This window comes from Marmota monax, unplaced genomic scaffold, assembly GCF_021218885.2.
Source record: "Marmota monax isolate L192 unplaced genomic scaffold, Marmota_monax_Labrador192_F-V1.1 WCK01_AAM20220418_F8-fsc00288, whole genome shotgun sequence".
Lineage (NCBI taxonomy): Eukaryota > Metazoa > Chordata > Mammalia > Rodentia > Sciuridae > Marmota > Marmota monax.
The window spans coordinates 1017434-1033082 of NW_026693586.1; the positions used below are offsets into that span (position 1 = coordinate 1017434).

The 15649-nt window shown below is 37.5% G+C and overlaps 2 protein-coding genes across 2 annotated transcripts in view; both read left to right on the plus strand.

Moving 5' to 3' along the window:
• Window positions 1-15649, plus strand: part of Xkr6 (XK related 6) — a 234203-nt gene that overhangs the window by 59617 nt on the left and 158937 nt on the right. The window lies entirely within an intron of this gene.
• LOC131424728 (uncharacterized) overlaps window positions 11747-15649 on the plus strand; it is a 31152-nt gene continuing 27249 nt past the window's right edge. Inside the window, exon 1 of the mRNA XM_058583980.1 lies at window positions 11747-13751. The gene's annotated coding sequence lies outside the window, so the exon portion shown is untranslated. The remainder of the gene's footprint in view (window positions 13752-15649) is intronic.

The window sequence follows — 15649 nt, forward strand, 5'->3', positions numbered from 1 at the left end:
GAGTACATCCCAGAGAGGGGATGGAGGAGGCTGACCTGTTTCACAACCTGACATTCCAGCAAGAACTAATACAGTCTCTGGAAGAAGACATTACACCCTTTATGTGCATGTTGGCTCCACCTTCTTCTTAACAGTCCTGCTGCTTCTCAACACCATTACAGTGGGGGCGAAGCCTCAGCATGAGTCTTTTTGGGAATAAGCTATATTCATATTATAGCAGACGTGTATTAGAGGTCTTTTGTGAGTAAGTATTGCCTTCAATAAAAAGACTCAAGAAAAAATGATCTTTCACTGGACATTGTCATGTCTGGAATGATGGAAGCCATCTTGAAACTGTAAGGATTGCTAAACCTCGAGCTGATGACAGAGTGAAAAGATCAGCCCAGGCTCTGTCTGGGTGGTGATGTTGACTATTGGTGATGCCTGACTTTGGGATTTCTTATCATTGAAAAGTAGAAAACAAATGAGTGGCCTTCTCATGAAGTCGTTAGTGCATTGTGATACTGTTGATTTGTCCTAAATTACATAGTACCATTATGACTTCTAGCAGAGCTACTCTGAAATGGAAAAGATTGTCTTCCAAGGAAGCAATCTTTGTCCTTCAAGATGTTAATCAAAATTTGGCAGGGCATGGTGGCACATGCCTGTGATCCCAGTGGCTCAGGAGGCTGAGGCAGGAGGATCATAAGTTCAAAGCCAGCTTCAGCAAAAGTGAGGCGCTAAGCAACTCAGACCTTGTTTCTAAATAAAATATAAAATGGGGCTGAGGATGTGGCTCAGTGGTCAAATATCCTTGGGTTCAATTCCTGGTACCCCCTCCCCCCCAAAAATTTTTTTTCACTTAATGAGTTGGGATACCAACATTGGGGAAGTTCTGGAACAGATGACTTAGATCCTTTGTCACTGGAAGAGTCAGGCTTTTACCATTTTAAAAGAACAATAATGAAGTGATCCATAGTTGAGACTTGAAAGGAGCTAGATGCACGTATCATTCCAGTTATAATCTTCTTTGCTCTCCAAGGACCTTGGCTTCCATTGAGGGGTGGAATTGGAGCTTGACTTCTCATCACCTGAAGGAGCCCATTTTCCTTTCTCTGGATATTCCATCTCTAGCTTTATCATTTCCAGAGTGGACGAGAGGGGAAATAATAGTTTTGGTATAAACATTCTTTTCAGTTGTGAAAGATGCATTGATTATGGAACGAAGAAGGTGTCATTGATAGATGTCAGATCTGCCTTATTGCAGATACTTAAATGATCTTTTTGGTTTAGTTTTTCCTTTTGGAAAATGGAGCATTTATTATAGTCTTACTAATAGTGGATGTTTTAGGGACACAATGAAATGATAATATTTTGTAAAATAATAATAGCAGCAGGCATTTTTTACAATTGTTTTGTGCTATTTGATTTCCTAAGTTGAGAGTACATTATTATATTGACGTTAAAATAAGGAGTTTATTATTAAATTGATGTCTCTTTACCCTTTGAATTTCAGGATGAAAATGAGAAGGTAAACAGAGACTGAGTATCCCTTATCCAAAATGTTTGGTATCAGAAATGTTTTCAGATTTTGGAGATTTTTTGGATTTGGGGATATTTGCTAGGCTTAACTAGTTGAGCCAGCTGACTTGCCTCCCCCCACCTTCCCTCCCTCCCTCCCTTCCTTCCCTCCCTCCCTTCCTTCCCTCCCTTCCTCCCTCCCTCCCTTCCTTCTTTCTTTTTAATTTTTTAGTTGTTAGTGGGCCTTTAGTTGCTTAGGGCCTTGATAAGTTGTTGAGGGTTGCTTTGAACTTGCAATTCTCTTGTCTCTGCCTTCTGAGCCATTGGAATTACAGGTGTGCACCACTGTACCCGGCAAAAAAAAATGAGTATTTTTTATTTACTCTGAATTAGCAAAAACATCAAATTGTTTTTCAGGTCTGTGATTTTCATTTTATATCAACAAATACATAGTTCAGAAAACCCAAAGGCCACCATATAGTGTGATACCTAAAATGTGCAAATATATTTTAAAATGCAGGTTACTGTAGCATTGCAAGGTAGAACTTTGTAGTAATTAAGGAATCTCTTTCATTCTAGCTAACTTAATAACCTTTTTCATATATAGCCAGTGCAGGTATACAAGGCACAACTAGCGTGCAATATCCTCAGATTATTTATTTGAAGATACTAAAATAATGTCATGTTTATATTTTACGATTAAATAGGACGTCATTTCTAAAGCTTTCTTGAAGCATTATCTTGAAAATATATGTGGCCTGGACAAACTGTTCCTTGAGACTGACAGACACACACACACACACACACACACACACACACACACACCTACCTCCCTAGAAACACAGAGGAAACTTTCCATAATCCAAAGAGAAGCCATTTTCTTATTAGCAAAGTTTCACATTACAGTATGTGACACTTATTTTAAAAATGCATACTTACCACCTGTTTGATCAGTCTTGCTTCAAAAAGACACTGAAATAGGCAGTTTTCTTCTTTAAGGTAAAGACAATGTCTAATTTAGAAAGTCCTTCTCTTGAGATCACACAGTGAAAGGTATCACTTTTAAATATAAAAGCTTGCTGCCCTTAAAGAAATTAGACCTCCCCAGAAAAAAAAAATCAGCCTATTACAAATCAATAAGACACTGGCTACAATACAATTCAGAATCTTTCTAAATTAACCACAGTACTCTTGTTGTTTTATTGACCATTCCTGAGAGTAAAGAGACTTATCATTTTAAATTTTTTTACTACAGTAAATAAATTTTACATTGTTTAAGATTTTTTTCCCCCAAATGGTAAAGCCTTATTTTAGTAGAAAGAAAATTATAAATGCTCCTTGCAAAGACTATCACTCAAAAATTTTGAAAATATTTGTACATCCATAAATGTTAAATATTCTTTGCTGGGTAATTTGTTTTTATGTCAGTCACACATTGCTCATTTCCTTATAACCCATTATATTACAATTATTGTTAATTAGAGCATTTACTAGATAACGGAGGAAAATACATTATAAAACTTAAATGAGGGGCTGGGGCTATGGCTCAGCAGTAAGTGCACTTGCCTAGCATGCGTGAGGCTGGGTTCGATTCTCAGCACCGCATATAAATAAGTAAATAAAGGTCTATCAACAACTTAAAAGTATATATATTAAAAAAAAAAACCTTAAAGGAACTCTGAAGTGAGATATATAAAAATATTCAGGGATGTCCATTCATGTCGTTTCAGTGGCTCTGAGATCCAGGACAGTAGGGTTTTAGAGATCATCTGGGATGTTAGAATCAGCTCAGGTGGGTCCACAGGCCTTTTGGAAATGAGAAACTCCACTTCTCTAACTGGTGCACCTGCACTGATACCATCATCATACCTCTGAAGTACCACTGGTTTTCTTCCCATGTTCTCAGGAGTCTGCTTCTGTTAGGTTGTCCGGAGTGGTGTCCAAGTGCAGTTTAAACATTGCTGCCCAGGCTGGGCACAGTGACAGAAGTCTATCATCCCAGTAACTCCTGTAATCCTAATGACTTGGGAGGTTTAGAGAGCAGGCTCACAATTTCAAGGCCAGTCTCTGCAATTGAGTGAGGGCCTGAGAAACTTAGACCCTGTCTCAAAGTAAACAGGGGTGGGTGCATACCTCGGTGGTAAAGTGCCCCTGGGTTCAGTCCCCAGAAAGGAAACAACAAACAAAAGCATTGCCACATAGGCATGGTCTTCTATCAAAGGAATATAAATTTGTTTCTCAAATGTTCAACCAATGACATAATCTAGAATACAGGGTATATTTGTAGCTCCCCAAACCTTATTTTTATCATTGTCCGCACCTCCCTCTTAGGTTTGAAGTAGAAATTCTATCTTAATTCTGTGTGCAGCTTCACTTTGACTGAACCACACAAAGGGTCCATTTCATCAGTGAAAATAGTGGAAGTCTTGTCTCTCTGGCAAGTTGGAGTAAGTACTTAGAAGTTTTCACTTTCACATAGCCACATAGAAACAAGGTCAGGAGAAGATCTGAACAAAATGTTGAGTTGCTTGCTTCTGTTGCTACAGCTATGACCACATAACATTTTTCTGTACTAGGTGGCCCAAATAATAGGGATCCTTTCCATGGTGCCCATGTAATGATGAGATTTAATAGCAATTTCACAGCCTCTTTGAGTGCTTATTTGGCTCCTTCAAGAGGGCAGCATCACTCCATTTTCATTTGGTTACTTTATATCAGTAACATCTTAAAATGGATTCTGCAGTTTCTTTTGTTTCAGGATCACCTGATTGTCCTTCCCCATTCCTGTGATTCATCATCAGCTTGACTTGGTTGTCCATGTTTCACTGTTTTCCTGGTTTTCTCTCTATCCTTCAGATGCTTCTTTAATTGTTCTGCTCTATCAAGAAATTCTGTGCACCCTGCCCTGGTACTTTGGTTGGCTTTATACAGCTTTGTCTTCTTTTGCTGCTTTGCTTGCAAAATCTGTTGTTTTCTGGAGGCAGGTTCCAATGAACGCAGTGGTGGAAACCCAAGGAGGGTTCTTAGAGATAGAGGAAGGTTGAAGAAAGCCAATAACAGTCATGTCTGATGGCATCCAGTTAAAGCCACAAACCTTAGGAGGTTGGTGTCTCCTTTGTACCAAGCAGTGACTTCTGTTGCAGAACTTATAAAATAGCACTGCGTCACACCAGCTGGGAACCTCCTCCAGACAGACATCAGATTTAAGTCGTTCTTACTGGTAGTGTCTTAATGTTGTCTTGTTTTATGTTAGAAATAAGGCAGGAAGGTTTAAGTTGAAGTTTCATTCCTAATGTGGCCCAGATGTGCACAGCATGGGAAGCAGGGAATGCTTTCAATGTAGTGTTGTGAAACTTGCTTGGAAACTTCCATATACGTTTTCTTTCTAATAAAGCTTCTTTGGCTTAAGCTCTCAGGAAAATAAATTTAATATAGGTGATTAAAAACATGGCAGTCTAGGTTGAATATATCACAACGTTTTAGAAGTTGGGAGATGAACTCAAAAGTAGACAGATGTATCATGTGGAATGGTGACATAGCTGGGAATTTTGTAGGCTTCTTTTTTAACTTCCTAGTTTTAAACTTTAACTCTCCCAAGATTCATTCTGTTAGGAAACTTTCTGCTTTCTAACCCCAGACTCCATCTCTTTCCCTGATAATAACCCAGCCTCCCTCCTTCCCTTCTTTCCTTCCTTCTTTCTTTTTAAACAGTGACTAACCCTGAGCAGTTAGTGCATAGGGAAGAATCTGTCTTTGGCATCTCTCTCCTGTCTCTCTTTATGTCAGGCATTTCAGATCTGATGTATAGGGTTCTTGTCATCTTGCTCTCAGGGAGCCATATTGATCTTTCCTGGGTAGTGACAGACTCCAGAACATCTTCATTATGACCCTGCAACAAAACTTATCAATTCCATTTCCTGCCTTAAGTAAGTGCCCATCTGTTCTGGTAATTAATCTTGTACTCAACCACAGAAATGTGTTTTTAAGATCTTAATGCAGTTATCCTTTCCCCTCCCCTTGATTTAAAAGTATATCCTCCTCCAGCTCCCAGGCAAGTCTGAGGACATAGCTGGACATTGCTGGGCCTGGGTGTCCACAGCCTCTGTGAAGGTCTCCTCTACACTTGTGGATGGCTTGATTCTGCATTTCCATTCTTGCTGTGTGCTCACACAAGGCCCATGCTGCGTTTAACAGGTTCTTGTTGCCATCTTGAGGTTCATAATCATTTTTAAAAGTGCCCTTCATTTTCATTATGCACTAGGCCCTGGAAATTATGTAGTAGCTATCCTTTCAATGAGCTTTTATTCATGGCCTGCTTTCTCTCTTCCTCTTGTGTTCAGCATCCCCTTGGTGGGCTTCCTGTGCTACCCACATACCCCTGTGTTTTTAGCTTTTTTCTTTTCATTCATGTTCACCTCAGCCAACCCTAAAGTGTTGTTGCACTCAAAGAGTTTAGTGTTTTACAATTGCTTGGTCAGTTGAACAGTCAGTGTAGTTTCTTGAGCTTTGACAGAGATTTTTATTCTAATTGTGTTGAGGAGCCTCTGTAATAATTATCTTCAGCTTTTGCCTTTGACTCTGTACTTCAAGAAATGAGTGCTTGTTTGTAGCCAGTTACGTTCTGTGTTTGATTGAAGTATGGCTGTGTTCACACTGAGCTGGCCTTGAAGCTCTGAATTATATGATCTTGAGAGTCCCTCTGAGATTAAGGGTATAAACTTAGCTATAGCCAGGTCCTGGCTTACTGTTTAGCAGATGGAGGGTTCAGTTTCCATATTGGTAAAATGAATTCTTCATGTAGAATTGTATTGAAGTTTTTTTCTCCGCTTTGAATGATACAGTTTTATATGTAAATGTCAAGAAATTAGAATCATTCTAGGAGGGAAGATAAAAAATAAATAAGTCAGAGTACAGTCTTTGGTAGTAAATTGTGCTAGCAAGTAAGCTCACACAGGATAAAGAAGGGGCTACAGATTGGTTGGGGTGGAATCAGTGAGCAGAGCTGTTTTTGTTGGGTGTTTCTTGATAGTCCTCCCTGAGGAAGGATCATCTGAGTAGATACTAAGGTGCTAAGCCATGGACAGCATGAGGGAAGAGGAGTCCCAGAAAAGAGAGGAGAGCATCAGTTCTGGTACTTGGTGGTGGAGACAACTGAAACATGAAGAACTGTCGCAGTGCATTTTTTCCCAGGTAGTATCTGCCAATCAACAAAAAGAAGAATAGGTTGGTTTTTTTCTTTTTTCTTTTTTTTTTTTGGTCCTTTTTTGGAGGGTAGCGGTGTTGGTGTTATGTTCTTCATGGGGATTCAACCTTTTAAAAAAGCCAAAGTACAGATATTAATATATATATTTACCCAATCTTCTGAGTGATTCTTTGAATTATTTGTAGGTTACTTCAAATACCTAGTACAATGTAAATGTTATATAAATAGTTGTTATGTTGACTAGGAAATAATGACAAGAAAATAAGTCTGTTTATGTTCAGTACAATTTTTCTTCAGTGGTTTTTGCTCTGCCATTAGTTGAGTCCATGGTTACAGAACCCATGGATACAAAGGGCCCATTTTATAGCGATGTATCTTAAACTCTGCACAGTTTTTAGTCATCATATGTACCAGCTATGATTATGTCTCTTCTTGGATCTACTTTGAGTTTCGTGATGGTATTGTTGAGGAAACTAACAGGCTTCAGATTGTATGTAGAAGATGGTCCTAAAGGTACCATCATCCAAGTTTAACTTTACAGTAAGAGCATAAGGTCTGCAATGAGATGGTTGTTGGCAACTTAAACCAAGTTGTCAAGAAAAAATACATATATATTTATACTTCTTTTAAATTTAATAAAGGAGAAAACTTGGACACTGATTATTAAAAAATATTGTAGTTGGTACTGGTACAAGGTAAATACATACATCAATGTAGCAGAATTGAGGTTTCAAAAATAAACATTTATGGTTAATTGATAGCTTTTATGAACAGTTTTGTTATTGTGCAGGATATTGTGTCCTTCAAATTTGAAATACTTAAATTGTAACATAGAATTAATAAATTTTGTTTATTCCATTGTTAGATAATAGTTCCATACTGTTCCATTTTTGTTGCCTAGCTTTCAAAAACCCTGGGAACATAACAGTGCCAGCACTACATAGTGTCAGACTTTAGAAGGTGATGCCCATGGGTAGTTGTTTATTTGAGGGGGAACTGTAGATTGCTGACTTAAAACAGTGTTGTTCTAGGAGGTATAGGTGGATGATATTTTAAGAGTTTTCCTGAATTGGGGATGTGGCTCAGTGGTAGGCCTGGGTTGAAGCCCCAGCACTACAAACAAACAAACAAAATCTTACCCAAAAGTTGTTATTTGACTTTTTTAAGTTCTTACAGATACTTTGTTAGGCCGTTTTTGTTATTTGGAACTAGTGTTTATTTTTATGCCCATGATAAGAACAACAACAAATCTGAGTTTGCCTACTTATGTAGTTGGTATGTGAAGGCTACTTGAATACTCATAGTTGTTTTAGGTTAGTTTTCCGTTGGGAGACTCAGATAGCTTTCCATTATGTTTATATTTTTACTTTTTGTGTCTTTTAAAGTCCTGCATTATTAATATTTTTAGTGTTAAGCTAACTACATAGATAATGTGTATTGAGTATACTTCTTATACCCCAAATTGTTTTCAAGTGCTAGTTGCCTTAAAGATAAGATTATCACCCTATGCACTGTTGATAGGAATGTAAATTGGCATTATTGTGGAAAACAATATGGAGGTCCCTCAATAAATGAATAATAGAATGGCCACATGACTCAGCAATTCCACTTCTGGGTATATACCCCCAAAAATTGAAAGCAAAGACCTAAAGAGAGATGTACAACCATGTTCATAACAGCATTATGCATAAGAGCCTAAGTTGGGAGCAGCCCAAGTATCCATTGATGCAAGAATGGAATATCACCACAGGGGTGAACTTTGAAGGTATCATGCTAAGTGAAATCAGCCAGTCAGAGATACACTGTATGATTCCATTTTTGAGGTCCTATGTTATTACAGAGAAAGAAAGTAGAAAGGAGGTTAACAGAAGCTAAAGGGAAGAGGAATACATCCAAATTGAATATGAAAAAAGTTGTAGAGATGGATATGGTGATGATATAACATATTAATGTGCTTAATCCTACTGAACTGTTTGCTTAACGATGGTTAAGATGATAAAAGCAACAATAACCACAAACCCATATTACTTAGTTGTAATTTTACTTCAGGTGGGAAAGGCAAATAATTGCTACTGAATTGTGGGGTGAGGAGTGAATGGAGTTGTAGGTGACACAGAAATGACAGAATATTGATAATTGTTAAATAGGGTGAAAATCCATAGTCCTTCATTGTTCTGTTCTATTTGTATATTCTTGAAGATTTCCCTAAGGCAAAAATTTAAAAACTACTAATTGGTCAATTCAGTTTAGAAGAGTAAATTTGTCCTTGTGGATTTACTGTGGCCATTCACCTTTTCCATAACTGATGGATGTGTCCCTGGAGGAGAGATGTGGACTGGTGCAGAATGGAGCAAGGGTGAGCCTTGGGACTGGAGGATGTTGCTTTCCAGTGTGCAGGCAGGGAAGGAGTACAGCCTCAAGAGGGAAGGGAGCTTCTCAGAAAGTCCTCTCGGCTGCCCTCCTTTGTGTTGGGACAGTTACTGATGGAACTAGGAAAATATGAATATGTTCAGTGGTCATTCATGTTGTTAATTTCTTATGATAGGCCCAAATGGTCATGCTTGTTGCCATGTTGTAGGGAAATTAAAAAAAAAAAGTCTCAGTTACTGACCATTGTGAGGTTAATGTGAGAAACACTGTGGTGTCCACTTCCTGGAGCATAAGCTTATCTTGGGCAACGCTGTATTAAGACTGTGGGATTCTCATCTGTGGCCTGGAGACAGGTACTTTTGTTTTCATCGTGGTTGGAATATGCCACCCACTTATAAGCTGTTCTAGTTGTTAGTCTAATAATTTCTTTTAGAGAACGCAGTTCCTTTCGATTAGCAGGACTGAGGCATCAAAGGCCTGTAAAACATCCTGATTTATTACCAAGAGAACCAGACATAGGAAGGTAGAAGTATTCTGATGTATAGACACTTTGAGCTTCAAATATACAGTCTGATCTTTGAGCCATTTTAAACAGAACATGAAAAGGATAAGAATTTTATCAGTAGCATTTCAATTTTAATAACATAGTAATAAAAAAAAGATGATTTGGCAATTTAGTACAGGAGTACGAGAGTACATTTTTATTTGCTTTGTGTAAAAATCCCTCTGTTTAACTGATGTTTTGGGCTAATTCAGCACCACTCAGATCATCCTGTGGCTACTGGGATAAAAAAGTCTGCCAAGAACTGAAATATCTACCCTTTGTTCTGTGTCCCCACACTTTTGATGATCCCTGTCAGTCTGCTGACATTTCATTTTGGAGTGGGTTTCTTTTAGTTTTGAGTGGTTTTGAAAGTGTGTTCATATAGTTACTGGTCATCTTTTTCCCCTTGGTGAATTATCTGTAGTTGTTGCACATATTTCATTGGGTGTTTGCCTTGTTTTGGTAAATTCTAAAAACTCTTGTCTTTATTAATATTGGCTACAAGTATTTTTCTCAGTTTGTTTTGTTTTTATGTATTTTTTGGTATGGTATTCTGCCTTAAAAAAAAAAAAACAATTATATCCTTTTTTGACTTCTAGGTTTAACATCATTGTTAAAGTCCTTCCTGTGCTTCAAAAGGTATTTTTGAACATTTTACCCATGTTTTCTTCAAGCATTTTTATTTATTTATTTATTTATTTATTTATTTTTACTTTAAATGTGCTGTGTTTGGAACATACTTTGGCTTAAGCAGTAGGGTTGTCTTCCAAATGGCTAGCTATTTGTTTCGATGCCAGTTTCTGAGCCCTCTGTCTTGCTCCCACAGAATCCTTAAATTTGAGGTTTTTCTGACTGGTGAATGTTGGGCTTAGCGTCGTATACAGATGGCAAGGTGAATGTTGAGTTAGTCTCTCACATAAGGTAAGAAAGCTTCTGCTTGGGTGATATGCCGAGGGAGGACTGTGTGTCAGCTGCGGCATGGGGCAGGGGCTAGCTCTGCTCATTTTCTGGAGAATGTGGTTGACATTGTATTCAGTGTATGTTGAAATAAGGATTGTTTTTATAGAAATTCCATTCTATTATTTGTCAAATTTAGAAGTAACTCATTAGAATTTCTTGATCTTGTCAGGTGGAAGACTTCATCACACCACTCCTTGTAAAACCCAATGGAGGTTTTGCTTACTGTAATTGAAGGCTGTGGGTAGAGATGTGAGCCGAAGGGGGTCTTCCAGACAGCATGGTCGCACTGCTTCACCACAGGCCCCTACCAGAGCGCAGCTGGGGAAAGCTCTGGAACTGAAACTTGTCTCGTGGAATTGCCACAGTATTTGTCATTGTGGACTGTGGCTCACTTTGAGCAAAACACAAAGTGGTTGGAACATAGTTTAGCTGTGACTGTAGCAGGGATGAGGCTAGTAGGTCTGAGGGGAGATGGGCGCTCTGGGAAGCACTTGGAGCCTCTAGTATGGCGGCAGTATGACCCAAGAAGAACTGTAGCTTAAACCGTAGGCTCTCTGTTGGTGAGGACATTGGGGTTTTGGAGTAAGCAAATGTTAAAGTAATGATGATGAACATTTATGGCAACTATTATGCCTACAAACATAAAAAAAAAGTGGTGTTGAAGATGTGGGGAAAAGGCACACTTACACACTGCTGGTGGGACTGCAAATTGGTGCAGCCAATATGGAAAGCAGTATGGAGATTCCTTGGAAAATTGGGAAGGGACCCACCATCTGACCCAGCTATCCCTCTCCTTGGTTTCCCAAAGGACTTAAAAACAGCATACTACAGGGACACAGCCACATCAATATTTATAGCAGCACAATTCACAATAGCTAATAGGAAAACTGTGGAACCAACCTAGATGCCATTCAGTAGATGAATGCATAAAAAAATGTGGCATATATGCACATTGGAATCATACTCCGCAATAAAAGAGAATAAAATCATGGCATTTGCAGGTAAATGGATGGAGTTAGAGAAGATAATGCGAAGTGAAGTTAGGCAATGCCCAAAAAACAAATGCCAAATGTTTGCTTTGATATAAGGGAGTTGATTCATAGTGGGCTAGGGAGAGGGAGCATGGGAGGAATAGACAAACTCTAGATAGGGCAGAGGGGTGGGAGGGGAAGGAAGGGGGCAGGGGATAATTAATGATGGTTGAATGTGATGATCATTATTAGCCAAAGTACATGTATGAAGATACAAATTGGTATGACTATACTGTGTATACAACCAGAGATATGAAAAATTGAGCTTTATATATGTACTAAGAATTGTAATGCATTCCGACGTTATATATAAATAAAAATAAATAAAAAAGCTTGAAGTAGAAAAAGTCGTGTTAAGGCCTACAGAGGTAACATACCTGCCCTTTTTACTTCATTACATTTTCTCAAAAATGTACTGCAGACAGAAAGGGCTCAGCGAGCACTTGGTGAAGGAAGAGGAATTGGATGTTTGCTTTAAATAAAACCAGTATAGTTTCAAATTTTCCTTGCTTAAAATTTGAGTATATCGGAGTGTAAAACTTGTAGAATCTCCACAAGAATATCATTAGGAAATGAACACCTCAAGCTCTGATTTGATTAAAACCATGAGATGCTCAGAACCTAGATAGGATTCCTCACAGTTCTTCATCATTTTAGATACTTAAGTATAAATTACAGTATATTAATTTAAAGCACAGTTCCTGAGATTTATGACTTCAAAGTTGAAACATATGGCTTTGTAATATTTGTTTAGATACTGAAATTAGTTGGACTCCCTAAAAAAATTCTGGAAGAAAAACTAACTTACAAATGTGTTTATTACATTGAAGATGGGGCCAAATTGAATCAGGAGCATAAATTTGATGCTTTATAACAATGTGTTATATCCTGGCAAAATTAAAGAATTTCATTGGTATACATAAACTCAGCAGAGAAATGAATAATAATCAGTGTTTATGAATTATAATTAATGGATATATGTGAATGATATAAAAATCTATAAGATATTTGTCTTCATTTTACTCTACTTAGGGCCAATTCTTTAAGTGTAACTTTGGTAGAAGAATCTTTGAGTTTAAATTAGGTTTTCGTTTGAATGGAATACTGTAGTAGTAAGTGATTTTTGAAAGTTCTTGGCTGATTTAACCTTTCAAAATAGCCTGAGGCATTTTGTTTGGGATCAAAACTACCAGCATTCTCCAAATAAGGAGTTAACGTTCAGGAGTAATAATAGGATTTGAAAACATAAACTTGGCACCAAAGAGGTCCCTTATCGACAGCATAAAGGTTCAGGGTTCTCGGTGGACTTTGCTTTCAGAGTCTACAGACTGTCGTGTTTAGGCTCACAAAGGTAACATGCCTGCCCTTTTGCCTTCCTACCTCTGGTGGAAACAGCTCACCTGGTAGCTGATACGTGAGGCACACAGTTGTATGCGGACACCAGGGCTGCAGTCTTGCAGGCCAGGTCGGAGTCCCCCATCTGTTGTGCTGCATTTGACTTGTAGCACTTGTTTCCTATTGGTGAATGAGTGAGTGTCTTTCTTTGGATTATTGCAGAAGCAGGTTAATTATCACACACTTTGGAGCATTGCTATTGGAACTGGAATTCTGAATACACAAAAACATGTTTCTTCAGATCATGTATTTGGTATGGCTCAGTGCTGTACTTTCTTGACTTGGTTTGCATCTATAGGAGAAGAGTGAAATTGCTGTTTTAACTTCATTACCTTCATTAGTGATATTGTTATATTTGACTATAAAAAATAAATGTGCCATAATCCCAGGAGGTGAATAAAATACTGCTCTAGCTTTATGGACCCAACTTGAAATTAAATTATCATTATTATTCCCAACAGCCAGCAGGATAAAAGGGACATCTTTCCATTTAAAATAGGATTGTGACTGTGGAATTATGTATATTTTCATTTTTCTGGGATAAAAAATGGCTTCCGATATTTTATAATTTAGTGTCATGTTAGAAATTTCATTTCATGATCATTTGTTCATTCACATGTATTTTTATTTTTAGCTCTAAGCGAAAGACATGAGGCCTCAGCCTGAAATGAGGTGTGGTTTTGAGGTCATCCGATTTCTGGCTAGAAGTGTGCGGTCGCCTCGTCCTGAAACCACTCCACACAGAATGGTAATGGCAAAACCTGAAAGAGAGAGAGGGGCCTTCACTCTTCTATGTCTGTTCCCTGTCCCACTTCCTTCCTAAGACTTAACAATCTTTAAAGGTAGGGATAAAGGGCATTAAATAACATACTGACATATCCTAGCTAAACTGGTTCAAAATTTTAATAGTAAGATTAACATCATAAATCCCCATGCTAATCAAACCTTTTGGAGTTGTTTAAACATATTTTTTTAAGTGAGATTTTGAGCTACTTAAATAGCAGAAAAATATTTACCACATGAAAATAATCTGAGTCAGTAGGAATTTATGGATTGAAAAAAGTTTTTTTCTTTGAAAACCAGTAGGGTTTTCTCTTAAACATAAGCTGATCTTGTCTCAATAAAATTTTCAGACTCGAAAATATGGATTCTTGCCATAATGCTCTTTTCCTGTGTAAGAATATTGATGTCTTAAGCATGGGTGTATGTTTGTTTTTACTTTACAAATCATAAAGTGATCATTGAGAATGTTAGTTATGTCAGTTAACTTTGCTTTAATTATTTTACATATATCCATAATTGTTTTAATTAATACAGATTTAAAATGATACCCTTTATAGTTGAAGGTAGTAAACGTTTTTTTTTTGTTATGGTAAAACTTACTTGGGGCATGTCTTCTCTTAAATTATTAAGTCTATTCTGAATGCCAGTGTTCTGTTAAGTACATTAAGGTAGCAGTGCTTACAAAACCAGCACTAGGTGTAACTTTTTAGGAGTAGAATTTCAATAAGGTTCTTTGCTCAAATTCAGATTTTATACTGAGCCATTAGTACAGATGGGGGTTCTTTATTTTATTTCATTTCCTGTATTACATGTAACAACATTGATAGCAAAATAGCATCACAAATTGACTTCTGTTTACTCTAAATTGTGCATTTGTTTAACTAGATGAGATGTTGAGAAAATTAAATTTTGTCCCTGTCTGAAGGGCTATACAGAAGGCAAATTCTAAATTCTGTTCAGACAGTATTTTTATTTCTTAAAAAGTCATGTTTATTTTCATGCTTTCTTCTTAGAGGTTGTCACTATAGTTGTGTACATTACCTCATTACTCCACAGTATTTTCTTACTTCCCCTAATCCTGAATGTTGAGTATGACTTAAAATTTAGGAAATATGTCCTGTTTCTTCATGTATGTGACTTGCTATAATGATAGGGAGAATTGTTCACATGCACGAGAAAAAACTGTTGGGTGTTCAGCCACAGAAGCCTGGGTGCTGTTGGGTTACCTAGGAGTGCTCTCAGCTTGTGTTCATGGGCCAGCCTTGCCTTCTTCTAAAGAAAGTTCTTTGTTTTATCGTCACTCCTGTAGTTACCTACTTCTCCTGGACATATGAACTCTGAACTCTTGGTTTTCTGTAGGTGGAAGCTGATCTAAGTACTTTTCTCTTTCTTTTTTTTTTTGGTATTAGGGATTGAACCTAGGGGCCGTCTGCTACTGAGCTAATACCTGTTTTTATTTTTTATTTTGAGACTCTGTAAGTTGCCCAGGCTGGCCTCAAACTTGCAGTCCTCCAACTTGCAGTCCTCCTGTTTCAGCCTCCTGAGTCACTGGGATTGTACAGTCAGGCCCACCACACCCAGTAGTAGCATGGTCTTTAAGCCTACAGTAGAAGAGTTTTTCATATGATTTATTTTTCTGTATTAATAGTGTCTTAATAAGAAACAATTACTGCTGTCTATCTTTTTTGGAAATTCTGATTTTTTTCTATTTACCCAAAGTTTTTTCCTTTTTCATAAAAAGTCTTAACTAGATTGGACCTTTTTGAGGCTAGAAGAATATTGAAGAACATCTTTCTTATTTCAATACTAACCACTGTTATTGGCAAAAAAAAAAAAGTAGTTTCTAACAACATGAATTATATA